Raw genomic sequence first — 15,661 nt, forward strand, 5'->3', positions numbered from 1 at the left:
AGAAGACCAGTTAATCAGAGACAATGGGCTGTACCTTTAAATACCCTCAAGAAGGGGCCTTAGGTCAATAACAGAGCACATGTTTTAGAAGGTCTCAACTTCAAATCACTGCCTTTAAATACTTGGTTCAGCAGACCAATGGTCTGGCTCAGTTATGAGCAAGTTTTGTAAGCATGAATTACAGCTAACATGCTAAACTATTGTGAGAACTTATGCATCATGAGCCCCATTCAGTTGCTCTCCACATATGTATGGAGAAGACCACACTGTGGATCTGGCCTTGACATCCTGTATTGGTGTCTCCTTAGTAAAAGCCAATGTATGAGTAGCTGCTCACATATAATCTTCCATATCCTCAGAACCCCTTTCTATAAACTTTGCCTATGTAGGTGTTCGCAAGCCATGGCTCCATTGCTCCCTTCTCCACATGTAGATTCTGTGCATGGGAAACAACTAAACAGAGCTATCATCTCATAACACATTACATGACTGCCTTTCAACTGGAAGTAAAGTGGGAAAGGCAGTTCTGCCACAAGTCGGTTGGCACACAAGATTAATGTGTGAGAGTATTTGCTCCTGTTTAGTGATGCATGAATTTGTTGGTTTCCATTTTTCTCTCTTTTTTCCAGTCATAAATTCAGTTCTCTACATTTCCACAGCAGTTTGTGATCTGTTTATTTTAAAAGTCTTCCACAGAATTCACCAGCATTTTAGAGTGCATTTCTCCTAGTATACACGTATTTGTGTGCAATTCTGGCTAATGCACACATTTTTGCAAAGCTATTTCCCCCAATGTATTTTTCTATGATATTCCTACTAAAATGTCAATTTTTATACAAACTTTATGCACAATTTTTATGTGTTACTGGGCTGCTGAAGTGTGAATTTCAGACAATGGTTCATGTATTTCCTTGGAAAATACAAAAAAGGTATGTTCTCCTTTAAATGAGAAATGAATCAAGTTTCTCCCCTATTCCCAGAGTTTCACTAAGCTAAGAAGGCTGATGATACAAAGATTCCTCACTTTATAAACAGTGCTAGCACTTGTTCCTTAGTTAATAATTTTTTGTGCATTTTCATGTCTGCAACTCAAGTTTACCCCTCAGACTATAATAGTGCCGAAGAAGCATACTTAAATACATATGATATTGGTACCAAAATGTATATTTAACTTGGTAAATATGTCTTTAAAATGCCTCACTATTTAGCCAATCCTAAATATGTATTTACACAAGTCTACTTTCTATGTTTACCCAAGTGATTGGAACAGTCTCTTGGGCAAATAACACTGAGTTTATAACCTTCCATGAAAGTTTATTTTTATTTGCTCTGGGGGGGGGGGACTTTAGCTTTATGGGATTTTTTTTGGGGGGGGGGTAGAATCTTCTACTACTTACAATGTTACTACTGGGTGCTCTAACGGAAGCACCCTGAAAGCAAATGCTTTATGGTCTTAATTACCTGCAGGCTTTTTAATTACCATTCTTACTGTGCTAGTTCATCAGGATAATAAAAAATGTTCCAAATTCAACTTATATGTGCAGTCTTTCACATTACCTTGGGCAGTGATGGACTTTGGCATCTCAAATTTCAGTGGTACCCTGTGTTATGCCAAAATCTGTCCCCCACCCCCACCTCTCACCTTCCATTGGACCTATTAGTGGTGGCACCCACTGCAGCGTCCCAGAAGTTGTGTGCCTGGAGCAAGATCATTTGCAAACTAAGTCCCACCTGTAAGCAATCTGGTGTTTGCACAAAGTAAAATTGGAAATAATATTTCTAATAATGACTGGAAATAATGATATTCCAATTAACATCTGTACATTCACACATCCCTGGAACATGCCTTAATAACCATCTCTCTTCTTATAAGTTCACTATAAAGTTTATCCTGTTTGCAGGGTTGAGTATTATGAAAACACATCCATTGAAGTATTCAACAAGCTACAGGATCAAGCTGTATGCTTAGGAAAGGTTACAGCCATCCCTTAGGTCCTGGCAAGTCCTTATCAACCAGCACATGAGCCAGGATACTAGAGTTTAAGTCATAATCTCATTCTAGCCATGAGGAAGTTATGACAGAAGAAATAAACCTCATGTATGAGAAACAAGTCAGGAACCTATCTGAGGTTTGCTTCATTTCTTATCAGCTTCATCCACCTTCAACCCTTTCAAAATGTACTAGGAAAAATACAAATACTAAATAAGATATAATTGCTGTAAGTCTTGCTAAGAACTTCATTGTTCTTAGCACCGTTCTTAGGTTTGTGCAGCACCGAATTAATCAGCAGAATTAATGGCTTGTATAGGCAGGGTTAAGCTCTTCCTATGAAAAGAATAGACCAGAATAACAAATGAACCCAAGACCTGGGACAAACAATCCTTACTTTCCACTTCCATCTTTCTTATGGTTATGTGTTACAGTCATAGGTACCATTCCAAAATCATTTGGTGTTCACACCTAGATACTTCTGTTCAAGATACATATGAGGTTTTATGTTCAGGGCTGATCAAGTAGGCTGTTACCAATTGGAGTTCATGCCATGGAAAACTGGTCACTCTTTAAGATGCCTGTCTTTAAAATGATAACTTCTGGACAATGCTGTGCATATTTAGCAAAATAAAATCAAAAGCGGCTATGGAAACCAACAGGATCTATGCCTTATAATTTCTACTCATATATAAGATGCACCTGATGACATATCTACCTATGGTGCACAGATACTCTCATCAAATAGCATGATATGCACTGTGCAGAAAAGAACTCAAGGAACAAGACCAGTGTCCGAATCTGCACCCTCAAGCAGAATAACTAGATAAAACACTGATGACATGAAATATATAGACTGCCACAAACCTGAATCATTTCCCACCTTCTCTCAATATAGATGAAATATTAAGTGAAAACTGGGTTATCGAAAGGTATAGCTTTGACATTTTTTACCTGGAATATACATATTCACTCAATGGAAATCATTAGTTTGCATGTTTTTAACCGACATATACAGAGAAGGCTTCAAACCCTTTTTGCCAAGTTTAGGACCCAGATAGGTAAGAAACCTGTTTCCTCACCTTTGCTTTCCCATGCCTGGCTTTTTAGGCACAAGCGATGCTTGAATTTGTGTATCTCTATGAACAAGTGAGCAACAGCCATCTTTGCTCTTTCTGTTTGCAATCCGGAAATGACCCATTTTGTTTTTGGATTTCCACTGACAGAAAGTGAAATAATACTGCACTCTATGACATTTCTCAGCTGTCGTTAATAAAAAATTTGTTGGATATTTAAACTTGTTTTGTAGGATGACTATGACCCACACTTTTTATTCTCTTTATAATTGGTATGGAAGATGTTTTCTACACAGAGCTATCACTCTGACCTAAGGTTTAAAAACGTGAAAATGCTAGATGGATAATAAATCTATTTTGTATTTGATTTCATTGAAAAATAGATGATCAGATTGAGCTCAATTGGCATGGAGCATTTTCAAATTAATGCATTAAGGTGTTCTAAAAATCCATGGAAAATGATGTTGTAAAATGTGGCAATAATTTAATGGAAATTGTCACTAGCTAGTCTGTAAATATGTGAACATGGGTTCCTTCTTGCCTTCTCATTTAATAAGGACTAAACCAGGGCAGTACCAGTGGTAAAAAGCAAAGCAAAACAAACATAGAACATCTCCTTCTTGACCAACATTGCATGTGCAAAGTGTCACCAAATCTTCCAGATGGTGAATTGTTTAGTCACCCTTGACAGTCTTCACCCAGAAGCTGAGTCATGTTTAGTCGCTGTGATGAATGTGCAGCCTACTTTGCAGATACTCTTATATTATCCAACTTGGGAGTTACTGAAACAAGTTTGAAACTTTAAAATATCTTTTCAAACTGTCTTTCCCACTGATGCAGAGATGTGAACAGCTAGTTAAGATTTGGTTTCACAGAGCTCTATGGGTCTCATTCTCGGGTGAGTGAATATAGGACTGCAGCCTAATTTGTTGTGAGGCTTTCTCTTAAATCCCAGATCTGCTGACAAAAGCTGCAAAAATTTCAATGGTTTGCTACCAAAAGGCTCAGTGGCTGTTAAATAGTTCTTTCCCAATTTTACAACTGAAGATTAATGTTTTTCAGCATTCTCGGGCATGTTTAAAATCGTTATAAATCTGGGCAGCATACTAAGCAAACTTTGACAGAAAATTGGATAGAAATAATAGCAGATATGGTCAAAAGGTCAAGTGACAATAAAAATCAAATGCAACAGTTTGAAATTTTAAAATGTTCCTTTCTGTCAAAGCTTTATATCATTTTTTAAGCAAAACATGTGTACAAAATATGGAAGCAGAAGTGTCTGTTTCCCATGTGATGTTGCAAAACTGAGAGCTAGACTCTTTCAGATGGATTTCTGTGACAAAACCGATACACTGCAAAAACGGAAACATTTGCTCTGTATGAAAATACTGGTTCACATGCGATAGCAATGTGTGAGTTACCTGTGTACTGTGCTTTGGGGGCAGGGAATTAAGGTGATGATACTCAGACCTTGAAAAAGTATTGTGGGTTTTAGCACACCATGGGCAGCAAAACCTAGTTGAGCACTCCAGAGCTTCTTATCAGCCCGAACTCACCAAAACTGAGTCCCGGCACCTCTCAGGTGGGTGCCATTGCCATTATAAGAGAACAAGGGAAGCATTCATGCTGAGTTCCAGCATCTCTCATATATATATATATATATATAGTTGTTGTTTAGTCGTTTAGTTGTGTCCAACTCTTCGTGACCCCATGGACCAGAGCACGCCAGGCATTCCTGTCTTCCACTGCCTCTCACAGTTTGGTCAGGCTCATGTTTGTAGCTTCGAGAACACCATCCAACCATCTCGTCCTCTGTCGTCCCCTTCTCCTTGTGCCCTCCATCTTTCCCAACATCAGGGTCTTTTCCAGGGAGTCTTCTCTTCTCATGAGGTGGCCATACCACTGCCATCACAAAAAACCTGTCTGCATAACATACCTTTTTTAAAAAATGCATTAGCTAAGAAGTTAATATGGTGGCTTTCTTTGAAAGAAAACCTCAAGTGATTTTCAGCAGTGTAGTTCACAGGAGTTCCTGTCACTGATATGCTGACGCTATGCACATGTGAATGAACCAAACACAACAAGAAGTGGTCTTTCAGGATTGGGGAGCCTTAGGTACTTAGGGCTTTAAATGCCTCAAATTGGTCCCAGAAATAAACGGGCATCCAATGCAGCTATTCTAAAACAGCTTTCCCTCTTTCCTGTGATGTGTTGGCTGTTGTTGTTTTTGTTTTTTACAATGCTCAAATTGGGATGGCGATGACTACATTGCACTTGACCAGAATAAAGTATTTGCCACTGCAGACATGCATTCAGTAGGCTGTAGAAGGCAAAAGCATTACATTATATTTAAGAGTGATTAAATTTGTATCTTTAGGACTATATGTTAGCCAGATGTCCCTTCAGTTCTACCTGAATCCAAGTTCATAACCATATCATCATCTTTTAGCACAGGATATGGCAAGACTGGCAGACAACCTGGAATCAATTTTGCTTATCTTTTTTAAGTTGTTGAGAAGATTCAGAAGTTGCAAGGCCCTAAGCTATAAAGAATATCTTGGAACTAAGAACAAAGACTCATCAAGAAGAAAGGCTTTTTTGCTTCAGAATCTGATCTCCGGATCCCGGTGTGTTCCGTATAGAAAGCGATCTTAGAGAAAGCACTTCTTATTTATTAACACAACCAGATACCAGTGAGTTTGTTAATTAGCACAGTAATTTTCCAGAAAGAAAAAAAAATGCTGCTTTATTAACTTAATAAACAGCCCAGAAGGGGCTCTCCAACCAACCACACATTTTCTGCGCATTTATTTAATACACCATATAAATACCAACTAAATACTTTATCAGGAAGCACCCATGCAGCACATCCTTGGAAATGTCATTTTTAAAGCTATGAGCTAGTGCAAAGTACTGTCAGGCTCCAGGTTTGTATGTACCCACACTTTTCAACTCTGTTCTTCTATACTTGGTGAAGTTAAGGAGAAGCAAGCTTTAGAAGTGTATTTGCAGCCATGTTTATATCCTTGTACTTCATGTGACCAGGAAGCAAGCCACATCCAGCTCACTGGCACTTGCTTCCAACTGTGTTTGGAACTGGGTGGTTCATCTAGAAAAAAATGGTTCTTTGGCTTCAAACATTTGCTTAATTATGAGCACAATAAGCAGATTAAGGGACAATTAGTCTAAATTGTGTGGTCTTAAATTTCTGTCCAGTCTGTGAGGCTGGTCAATACCCACAAGTGTTTCAAGTGCAGGCAGAAAACCCCACACATTTTTATTACAGAGTGACTAGGAAGACTAGGAAGTTTGTACACATACAAACTCATAGAGTCTTTGTTGAAATAATACTTCTTAATATTTCCACATTCATCAGGTTGGTTGGTTGCTTCAGAAAACCAATTCAAAGAAATGGCATTCCAGCCCAAAATGCAGATGTGAGTTACCTGCTGTCACACTGGTTTAACATCACTATAGTGGCAAAATGGCACATTTTATAATGTTGCTGGAACAGTGTTTCTTATTCATTCCTCATGCTAAACACATGCATGTCGGTACTGCCAGCTCAAAAGCCAGTTCTAGAGCCTACCATGGAGGCGATCTTATATTACTCCACATCAGAGGTTTTACTGCAAAATGGATCATTTGCATGCAGCAACACAGCAGACAAATCAGGCTCCCCACCCCCACACCACCACAAACATTTCTTTTTGGATATTTGTAGAGTACTGTGGTGACAACCACCCAATCCACATGAATAGCTACTGTACATATATAGCTCGCTCTTCTATGAGAGCAACTGTGCAGAGGGATTGAAAGTGGCCTTCACATAAGCTCTATTCAGGCATTCTGTGCTCAGTGCAGGACGGCACTGAAGCAGGAAGAAGGGTTGTGCCAAGTAGCTCTTCTCCCTGCCTACAGCACAATTTTACCTGCATACAACACAGTTTCAGACCACATGGTAGCCTGGATGTAGAAAGCCTCCTTCTTCACAGTTGGTTGGACGCCTGGGGGAGAGGCTACTCAGTACAACCTCACTTCCCACTCACATATTCTCCTCAAAAAATGAATAGAATCTCTGAAGAGCCCATTAACCCATTTTCAGGAGAAGCGTTGCCTTGATTTAAATGGTTGTACACTGGAACAATTGAGTCATAGATCAAAGCTGCTTGTCTCTCTGCATGTATGGCCCCCTTTGGCTTCCAGCTTTATAATTTGTTCTTGGTTTCTTGCTTTAATTTACTCTAGGGGAGAGACAGAGAAAGAAAGCCCGAGATCAATATCTGCAGAAGCTTTTGAGTATCTCAACAGATATCAATGGACAGCCAAACTATCCTGGAGGATCATGGCATATTGCTAAGTGTCTGCATATACATATTGAATTAAGATGTTGTTAGGGAGAGGATAACTATTCAGTCATTGTTGGATCATGTTTTCCCCATGACCTTTTAATTTAAGAAAGTTTTTAGATTTCATAATTCTATTGTGGTCATCCTACTCTATGAATGCTAGTCTCTTAAGACCATAAATTTGTCTTAATATAATAAACATTGATCTCCTTCTCACAAACACATACTTTCCCCCAACAACTAATTTAACCATTGCTATTATGGCTCAACAATTCCCATTGACCAGGAACACTAATATTTTTGATGCTGCTATTAATGTGGGTGAATTTTATAAGAATAATGTATGCTCTTGCTTCTTGCCGAATCAGTAAGAAGTAGATATTTCCGTTGCATTTATTGGCAGAAGTAGGTGGAATTAAGCCTTTAACTATCAAATAAAGCAAATGGAATTGCACGCTGAATACTGCAGCCTAGTGTCATTGTGGGGCTCTCTAAAGCATCAGTTCAATTTTAAATAATATTTTTTCTTCCAATTAACTTTGATGAAAACGAATTTTTAAAAACTAATGATGCATGAAATCCTTCTAGCTTTGCCTTAGTTTCCACTTGTCTTTTCCAATCAAGTCTTTGACTACTCAAAAGCAAGTTGACTAGATCCTCCCACCCACAACCTCCCAGTTAGATGTGGCCCCATTGTCCCTTTCCTTTCCCTTTCCTCAAACATACCTCGTGGGGAGGCAGTGGCAGCAAAAATTTCATGCCTTACCACCCTCCCACCATTGGGAGTCCTTACCCTTCAGCATTGCTGACCTGAAGAAAATCATCCTCCCCTGCAGCTGCTATTTGCCCTGTTATGGAGTATGCATGTGTACAACAAGCCTGGGCACAGCACAAATTTCCCAAAATAACAGTTTGGGCTGTGTGGTCAGTTTTCATCAGAAAAAATGGCATGGGAGAGGGGTTAATACCCCAACTAGAGCTGTGATCCCAAGGCAGATCACCTCCACACCATTGCTGCTATATGGCAACACATAAATCAGATCACAGTTATTTGATCATCTCATCTAGCTATATAAACAAAATATTGCAGCAGCAACATCAACAATAAAAGAGCTCAATAAATGCCTTCTATTGAATTCTTATAGATGACCCTATAAAGAGCAAGATTCTGACATATTTCTCTAGCACTGCATAGCCTCATTGGTTTCAGTGAAGCAGTTTGGTTTGTCTGCACAAACGTATTCAAGTATTCATCCTAATGAGCATCTGTTTTAGGAGTGTTTCTAATGTTTGCAAGTGCAAAAGTAAGGAATAGACAATGTGAATTAAAGTAAGGTCTGCTATTGACTGCTGTAATTTGATTCTGGTGTGCAGTGGTGGGACAGAGTATCTGGCGAATATTGACTTTCTTTAAAGGTTGCTCATTTTATTGTTTAAGGCTGGGAGAAGAAGGAAAATCCGGAGAAGAGATACAGGAGCTGCTTTCCTTTGACATCTGGCAGAAATGTTGGCAAGCCATGAAAGATTCTAGTGAGAGCATGAAACGAAGGATGTTATAAATACAATTATTATAGAAAGTGATATTTAATAGGAAAATGAAAGGTTTCTGAGTATGAAATGATACACACTGGCTTATGTGCACAGAGAAAACAGGGCTCCATTATTCTAATATTGGGTACCAAGTGATGATAACAACATTTGCAATCCCAAGGTAGGTGGTAGATACCCATTATCAGAGGCAGAGTTGGTGATTATAGATTGGCTGCATTTTCTGCATGATGATCATGGGAGGCTTCCAATATTGGCTCAAACTGTGGTGAAGTTTGTTTCTGTAAACATTTTAAAAGCTGGTTGAGCACTGGACAGTTCAATGAACCATAAGTTGTGTTCCTTTTTTTAAAAAAAAAAAATATTTTTTATTAACCGGCCAATCAAATCAAATCAAATCACATAAATTCCGAATTACAAAGCCAAATTTTAAATTTTGTTGAGGGGACCCATATTTCAAGATCCGAAGGGGGATTCTGATCATCTTCTTGCTACTGCGTTAATGTCCAAATCAGTCCAAACAAAGTTTACAATTCTATCCAGTCTTATCTTGCTGTTCCCACATCACCTCTTGTTCATATATTTTCTCTGTTTTCTTTATGATCTCTTCTGATAGTCTCCTTAAACTGATAAACACCAATAATAATCCTGTGTGAATTTTTCCGTTCTTCCAATCCTCGAATCGAGATGGTTTCCATATATCATCACCTTCATAGATAACAGCGCTCTTTCCATCATTAATTACAGAACTGTCGTTCTTAAGTCCCACTGAGGAGTTTCACCCACAATATAAAAACAGCTCTATTTCTCTATTCCTCCTCTCAGACTTAAGTCCTCCGACAGAACTTCCCAATATGGCGACGGCACTTTTAACTGTGTCATTCCAAAGCCCTTATACATTCCACGCTCATCTCTAAACATGCTTTGGTTCAAAAGTTTATCTCCACACAGCCTTAAATCCACAGCTAAAGTCCTTAAAACGACATTTCTGACGTGGGGGGGGGGGGTTTCTTGTTTAATCACATATAAGAAAGAAAGTAAGGTTTTTCCCCCCTCCCCCATCAGTCCCTTTGCCATACTGAGTCTTGGCGTATCTTCTCGTGATTTATACTTGCTCTTTGGCTCTTCTTGTTTTATCAGAGATCTGTTCTGTTAGCAGTCTTTACTCCCCCTTCTTCCTTGAAATATGTGCATTCGCTTCATCCAAATTGTTTCTTTTGAAGTTCTTGCAGCTAGTGGTGCGGATCAGAGATGACGTCCAGGAGCGCCGAAATCCCACAGGAGGGCATTGTGCCTAGTGCCCCCATCCCCACAAATTCGGGGGTGGTATAGGGCACAGCAGGCAAGGGCAGTCCCACCCCACAATCCTGGGGGGGGGTAGTGTGATGGCCTCAGAATCCAATTCAGAGGATGAACCGGAGGAATCCCAGCCTGCACAGGAGTCCCCGCCTCCAGGGCCGGCTGAACTGAGGCAGGGCCTTGATTCTGAAGTGCCTGCACCTGTGCCGGATCCTCAGGAGCAGGCACCAGGGGAATCCACTCTGGCTCCAGAGGTGGTTGAGGACTCAGTGCCTACAGGTGAGTCTCCCCCTGGGCCCAGTAACCCTTCAGCCTCTCCTGAACTGCAGAGGCTCAGGGCAGAGAGGCGAAGGGAACTGGTTTCTCCCAGGAGGAGTGCTCGCCTTAAGGCCAGGAGAGGTGGGTCTCCTGGGGGCCGGGACCGCCCCTGGCCTCAGAGAAGATAAAGGCCAGTCAGCCCGGTCCCAGGTTGTGGGAGCAACGTCGTTGATGAGCTGTTTCGGCCAGCATCCAGTCCTGTTTCCCCCAGAGTTCCTGTCCTTGCCCAGCTTCCTGCTGTGGACCCCACTTCGCCCGAGGAGGACTGTCTGCCAACCCTCAACTCAGGTCCTGGACCTCGCCCCATGGTAACCTCCCCCCTGGACCAGCACAGGTAGGGAGGCTATTTACTCCCATCACAGCCTCCAAATTACCTCATGTGGGTCGGAGAGATGTTATTGTCAGCCATCTTCTGATGCGCCCCCTAGTGCCCCCCATAAGTTGTGTTCCTGGTGGAAACCTCCAACTATTTCACCATGTGTCAAATACCTTAATCAACCTTAGCATTTATAGCATGGGTGGAAGGAAGTAATTCACTGCCGTGCTATGTTGATCATTCCATCAGAAGAAGCATTTCAGCTTGCCAGGTGGAAGGACGCACCCTCTCCTACCCACATGTGTTGCTCTGGAATTTTTCCGAGGGGCCCAGGAGCCAATTTCAGGAGTGCAAGAGGGAGAAGGGGAGGAAAGCCGCACTGTATGAGCTGAAGTCCTTGTACTGGCTTCTACTGATGGGACTCATTAGTTGCATCCCACCCCAGATGTTGTTAGACTCCAACTTCTATCAAGCCCATCTCACTTGATCAATAGTCAGGGATTATGGGTGCTGTAGTCCACCAATATTTGGGGCACACAAGTTTCTCACACACACCCTCTCTATATACAGTGTGTGTGTGTGTGTGTGTGTGTGTGTGTGTTTTCAAAGCAGCAAAACACACAACCATCTGCTTTCAGTAATTTGAATTACCAAGCCTTTTACCTCGATGCTTTAAGCATAAGATATCTATGACCAGCTGCAATTTCTAGCAAATCATTATTTAATAGGGATGTCTTCTTCACAACTGTCTATCTGTAGTGCTGTAGGAATCTAAAGGATTAATGTAGGTGATGCTTGGAAATTGAAATGTGCTTATTAACACCGTCGTACAAAGACACAAAGTGTTGCTAGAATGAAATAACAGTGTATATTGGTAGTTTATGACTATACATTCTACTGCTGTCAAATTACCCAGTACAAATTTGTCAGGTAAAGTGGGCATCCCGCTAAGGGAAATCTGTGCTTTTATGACTTATGCTGATTGCTTTTGTTACAGTTCTAAGGCACGCTCTTCTAAAACTCTTTGAAGACGAAAGGATAACTTGTTGGTTTTACTATTTAATATTAGATATTAGGCCCCCCTTGGCACAACATGCCCCAGTGACAGGACCCTCAGCTACTGCAATAGTGGAGAGGCAATAGTTCAATATCTCTAATATTTAAATTTTTCCGTGTCAATTTTTCAGTGTCAACTTTTCAAATCAGAGTCAGAGGTCAATTTTGTAATTTAATCACGTTCCATATACTATCCAGGAAACAAAAGTCCCTGTGCAGGAACCATGTATTTACAAGGGCTGCAGGGAATGGAAAATGGTAGCTATGGGGATGTGTATAAATCTGTGTTTTGTGGGTATATACATTCTCCTGGAAAGATATCTGATTTCACAACAGCCACCTCCACTGCCTCGGAGGGAAGGGACTGCTGGAAATACTAATTCACTTGGGAATGCACTTGTGATTTGGTAGAAGACAGGATGGTGAAATCTTCCTTGCACACTAGCGCACATACACTGAAACAGCCTAAGTGGTCCAGGGTGAAAATGAATGGACTTGATACTCAGAAAGCTATGCTTTGGCCATAGGATTGGAAAAATTGTTTTGTTATTCCTGTCTATAAAATAAGGTGGATTAATCTGAGGGTGAACATAATAATAGGCTGTAAACACTAAAAAAAAAACATTTATTGGCTTGTATGAGGCTTGAATATTAACTAAGGTTTGCATTCTCTTCTCAGCTACAAAGTGCACTGGGCAACTGGGCAAATGGAAAGAACTATTTCTCAGTCTAACCTACCTCACAGGGTTGGTGTGAAACCATAAAACTGCTCTGAGCTCCTTCATACTCAGGATGGGGGATAAAGTCTAGTTTCCATTTAAAGACAAGCCTTCTTAAGTTACACTTTCTGAAACAACACATGAACTGCAACACAGCCTTCCTTCAAATGCATATACTAAGGTAAGGTGTGTTTTTAAAAGTGCATATTAGGAGAAATTGTTCTGCAAAAATGTGCATATTTGACAAAATTGCATACAAAATGTAAATATTAATTTTCATGATGACTTAAAAAAAATTGCAAGCTGATGTGAAAATGTGGATAACTGAACAAAACTAGGAAAATGAGAAATAGAAATAAGTTTTATTATATATATTATATTATATATTATTTATATATCCCCAGGAGTTCAGTATACTGCAGCTGATGCAACAGCTTGGCAACCTAAACTCTAGAAAGTTTTGACAGTGTTGCATTGGTTATCACTCAGTCAGAGCACACCACAAAGGAAGCTTGAAAGAACAATAAAAAGAACAATTTGTAAGTGTTGTTTTGAAACATGTAAATAGTGCTGTCAGTTGGTGGTATTTTTTTGCCTCCATTTTGTACATTTACATTTTCTGACTGCAGTTAAAGAACATTTCACTGCATGGTACTATCAATCATACTTAACCCAGAAATGTGCTGTACATTAGTAATGCTTAATTGGCATATTTAAAGTAAATAGCTACTTCACTTTTGCTGTAAATTCCCTGGAAATAATTCTATGATACCCTTGGAATGGTTTGTTCTGAAAATAACTAGAAGGGATATGAAATATGAATTCTGATAAGAAACTATTGGAAATGAAATACTCAACTTGGCAGGTTACCTGTATTGCAATGCCCCTTTCATTGGATTACCATCAAAATGCATTTCTAGTTTCAGACTGGCACCTTCAGTGAAAAGTGGCATATTCGAGGGAAAATAGCACCTAGTTCTGAACAAATTGATTTAGAAGCCAAAAGTGATCTGTATGGCTATAAACTTCAATCTATGAGGCCATTTTTGTTTGCTTGCTTTCCCCTAGCCAGTTTTGAACGTGTTCGCAACAGACTCATGAATTCACTACAAACTATGAGCACAAATCACTCACAAAGAGCCTCAGCAGCACAGCATAAAGGCTGTTCAAAGAGTGAGGAGTTCTCTCACCAGGCTAGATGGCAATAGCTGGCTCCCTCTTCTCTCCTCCAGAGGAGATAGACCAACAGCAGCAAATGTGAGATGCTGGTAGGTCCTCTTCCCCGGCCATCTGGAAGTTCCAACTGCTTCTGCAGCTCTTGTTGCATTATCCTGAAGAGAACGTCACCTTTAACAGAAATGAACAGTTTGCCCAGCCCTGGCCTAAACTGTAAAGGTAAAGGTAAAGGTACCCCTGCCCGTACGGGCCAGTCTTGCCAGACTCTGGGGTTGTGCGCCCATCTCACTCAAGAGGCCAGGGGCCAGCGCTGTCCGGAGACACTTCCGGGTCACGTGGCCAGCGTGACATCGCTGCTCTGGCGAGCCAGAGCCGCACACGGAAACGCCGTTTACCTTCCCGCTGGTAAGCGGTCCCTATTTATCTACTTGCACCCGGAGGTGCTTTCGAACTGCTAGGTTGGCAGGCGCTGGGACCGAGCAGCGGGAGCGCACCCTGCCGCAGGGATTCGAACCGCCGACCTTTCAATCGGCAAGTCCTAGGCGCTGAGGCTTTAACCCACAGTGCCACCTGCGTCCCCTAAACTGGCCATGGACCAATTCTCAACTAAATTGTATTTCTTCTCCCTATCCCACCTTTCCAATCCATGTTTGTTTGCCCTGAGTTTCCTCAGTGAGTTGTAATAATAAATAGTTCAAGTTTTGAAAGAAGACCCGTGTATGCTGCTGTAATCACAGATCCAATCACTGCACCCATGGATTGGAACGGCACAGTTTTCACACAGTAACATGTTGAACCATGTCGCTGGCTCAAACCTTAGGTGTGATATCTGGATGGGAATGGCTGGGAAGGCCTCACACAGAAACTCCTGAGGGAAATATAAGGTCTGAGCTAATCAGCAGCAGCTCTCTATACCCTCCCTCCCAGGAATACTCATAACCACCTCCCCCACGCTGTGTTGACTGATTGTCTAGCCCTGCCAGTTATCGACTCAGTGGATCTCATTGGCTTTGACTCTCCTTACTGGCTTACTCACTATGTATGTAAGGGGTTAATTAATCAGGATAATATGATACTGAGATTTGGAGTTCACTTGTGTCTGATTTTTTTTAAAAAATGCTTCCCTTCCACCACGTGAATTCACTTTGCTCTAGCAACCGGATTGCACAATCCTGCAAATATATACTGAGTTTTGAAAAATCTAACCATTGAAGGGTCAGAGAAATGGGATGGGATATGGTCCTAAATAGGAATTCATGGAGGAACAGTCGTATACTGAGCCACTAGTCAATCTAGCTCAGTATTGTCTACATACTGGCAAGTAATGGCTCTCCAGAGTTTCAGAAAGGGATCTCTCCCACCCCTAATCTGGAGATGTCAGGGTTTGAGCCTGGGAACATGAATTTATTTACATTCAAAACATGAGATTTCTATTTAGTAGGGAAATATCTATTCCGAGATTCTGAACATAGCTTGACTTCCTGGTATTTTCTCTATTAAATGCGTTCCCTACTTTGGCACTGCACTGCCATATAAATGGTACTATGTTGACTGGCACTTCCAGTACTGTGTTTCATTTCAAGTTGCCAGCTGGCTACCAGTAGCCAAATGTTTGTACGGAAAGAGAAAGAGAGAGAAATGGCCATATCCCTTGGCACAAATAATAACAACAACAACCATTGTATCCTTCTCCCAGAACAGGCTGGTAGTTCTTGAGCCAGACCCTCTGTTCTATCTTTGCAACTCTGAGGCATTCTGTGATTCCCCATTCTACTTCTGGGAACTGTGCAGCAGATTGTTTGGGCTAGAGAAAG

The 15,661-nt window shown here is 40.9% G+C and overlaps 3 long non-coding RNA genes across 3 annotated transcripts in view; 2 read left to right on the forward strand and 1 right to left on the reverse strand.

Annotated features, from left to right (window-relative positions):
* The window catches only part of LOC310827367, a 180,077-nt gene that overhangs the window by 60,187 nt on the left and 104,229 nt on the right, over window positions 1-15,661 (reverse strand). The window lies entirely within an intron of this gene.
* LOC310827402 overlaps window positions 810-15,661 on the forward strand; it is a 29,757-nt gene continuing 14,905 nt past the window's right edge. Inside the window, exon 1 of the long non-coding RNA XR_014556349.1 lies at window positions 810-929. This is a non-coding gene — a long non-coding RNA (uncharacterized lncRNA). The remainder of the gene's footprint in view (window positions 930-15,661) is intronic.
* LOC310827267 lies at window positions 2,998-5,854 on the forward strand. Its single transcript, XR_014556267.1, has 2 exons — window positions 2,998-3,051; window positions 5,516-5,854. It is a non-coding gene; the product is annotated as an uncharacterized lncRNA (long non-coding RNA).

This window comes from Podarcis gaigeae, assembly GCF_964106915.1.
Source record: "Podarcis gaigeae genome assembly, chromosome: 11".
NCBI lineage: Eukaryota > Metazoa > Chordata > Lepidosauria > Squamata > Lacertidae > Podarcis > Podarcis gaigeae.